Consider the following 2,500-nt stretch of genomic DNA (forward strand, 5'->3'; position numbering starts at 1 on the left):
ACTTAAGGTATTTACGAATTCTTCTGTAGGGGCATGATTATCATAGTTTAAGAGATTAATGTTAAAACCACCAGATATCAAGCAGAGCTTTTTTTTTTATCCAAGACAGAATAAAAGTTATTCACAAATATTTGTAAATTTAAAGAAGGATGCCCATACACAGGACCACAATGCAGGGGTGTAGCCAGGATTTTTCAAAAGGGGGGTCACACAGTGTCAAACAATATTAGATAAAGTCTGTAATTGTGGTTGTAAAATTCATTAATAATTCGTTAGGGTGCAAACCAATCCCAGCACAGTATTCACATCACATATTGTACACAACTGTAAACCCCAATACAAATCAACTGGGGTTGATGAATATTATTATTAAACAGTAGAATTAACTTTTGATACAAACTCCTGCTCAGCTAATTAGTATTCATTAACTTTGATACAGATCTCTACTGATTAAAATAACAATACTTTGCATTCAATTAATGTATTCATTTCACAAGCAGGATAAATATTCGCGTTCGATCTGTATCGACGTTTACAATGGCTCGCCTATCGCTCGCCATTGTAAAGGCCCATACAGATCTCCCACTCATTTTATCTACTACTAAATCATCAGTATGCTATAGAATTTAGAGTATCCTTGGAGCACAAACAGTCAGAGTTGGAGTTGAAAGAAAGCTGAAAAAGCTCACAATCCTCAATTGTCAGAGTGAAATGGAAAAATTGAATGGCTGCAGAACTGACAGGTCCATCCATGGCTATGTAAAAAAATTTCAGGAGAGCAAAAGCAGTTTATTGCTGATCAAAATAAAAAGTTTTAGAGTCTTCAGTATGTGAATCGATCAATATCGAGAATTTACACTATAGAGTTATCAATAAACAAGAAGTCGCTGGAAAAAAGGCTTAAGTTTCTAAAAGATGTCGTAGAATTTTCCTCTTTTTTCCCTGCATAACAAGTTGTTTGTGGAATAAAAGGAACCCCAAAACCATTTTTCGGTCAAGTTATAGACCGAGCACCTTATGCGCATATGCCTACCCAACAGAAACCAAACAAGGGATGCACATTAAGCATTGCCCTTGAGTCTATTACTGCTTTTGAAAACATTTTTACCAAACCAACGCTGCAAATGGAAATGCTAAGACCATCACGTTAAAGTAAAACATGACTGGAATGAGGAGAGGAATCCCAGATGTTGGACCTGCCTTAACTTGTTCAGTCTGTAGTCATGTAGAAGTCATTGTAGGGTACTCGTCTCACCCCAGTGGAGCATCATCGATCTCCTTTCTTTGTTTCTTCATCCAGTCATACAAGAGTTTAAAATACTCAGTGATAGCTGAAACATCCACCTCCTTTACTTCCTGTCATCTCCAGAGCATAGGCCCAAGGTTTTCTCTTGACCGCATCTTCAACATGTTACTGGAGTAAAAAAAAAAAAATAGAAAGAAAGGAACTTTATTCAAGTGTCAAGTCATTCTAACGCTGGAGCACTAATTGGGGACACAGTACACTGAAATCAACAAATTGATGAAAATAAAATCAAATGTTGGTTTTTGAGAAGAGTGTAAAACTGGAGTAACCGGAAAAAAACATCTCGGAGAAGAGTAGAGAACCAACAAACTCAACCCACATGTGACGCAGAGTCTGGGAACACATTGGTGAGAGGCGAGTGCTCTCACCACTGAACCTGAGCTCTGACAGAATTCTGCCTATGATTCCAAGAGTATTATTGGACACATTCACCATCCTTAAACGTACCGTTTTTAGAAAGACAACTAATTGCATAAAGAAATTAACTGATTAGAGTGTAATGTGAAGTGCTAAGTTTCTACCCCATATGAGCATTGGCCCTACTAATGGAAATGGGCCCACACAAGGACAGAGAAAAACTCTGACCAAGGTGGGAATTGAAGCCACGACCTTCAGGTTAGATCACCGCTGCTCTACTGACTGAGCTACAAGGTCAGACGGGAGCAGGCCGTGAGAACTGAAGATGTTAAAGTCACGGCAATGAACATGTACAAGTACAAGGAAGAATTACATTCTTGCAAATGTTGGCCGTGAAGCAACGTTTGCAAAAATGTAATCCTTCCTTGTACATGTTCATTGCCGTGACTTTAACATCTTCAGTTTCCACGGCCTGCTCCCGTCTGACCTTGTAGCTCAGTCGGTAGAGCAGTGGTGATCTAACCATTGTGTGGGTCCATTTCCATTAGTAGGGCTAATGCTCACATGGTTCATATGGGATAGAAACTTAACACTTCACACTACACTCTAATCAGTTAATTTCTTTATGCAATTAGTTGTCTTTCTAAAACCGGCATGTTAAAGGATGGTCAATGCTCTTTTTAAAGTAGGGTCGTCCAAATAAAGGTTATAGCTTTATTTTGGTTATTTGACCCTGTTTGTTCGAGCTGTCGCATGGGCTTTTGTATGGAAGAATACACAGAAGTCGCTAATATACTTTATTGATACAAACTACAATCGTGTCTTTAGGTGTCAGAT

At 38.5% G+C, this 2,500-nt stretch overlaps 1 long non-coding RNA gene across 2 annotated transcripts in view; it reads right to left on the minus strand.

The window, feature by feature from the left end:
- Positions 1 to 600: 600 nt before the first annotated feature.
- LOC138038909 (uncharacterized) overlaps positions 601 to 2,500 on the minus strand; it is a 14,527-nt gene continuing 12,627 nt past the window's right edge. For both annotated transcript variants that reach the window (XR_011130325.1, XR_011130326.1), the window contains one exon: positions 601 to 1,414. This is a non-coding gene — a long non-coding RNA (uncharacterized lncRNA). The remainder of the gene's footprint in view (positions 1,415 to 2,500) is intronic.

This window comes from Montipora capricornis, chromosome 1 (genome assembly GCF_036669925.1).
Source record: "Montipora capricornis isolate CH-2021 chromosome 1, ASM3666992v2, whole genome shotgun sequence".
Classification (NCBI taxonomy): Eukaryota; Metazoa; Cnidaria; class Anthozoa; order Scleractinia; family Acroporidae; genus Montipora; species Montipora capricornis.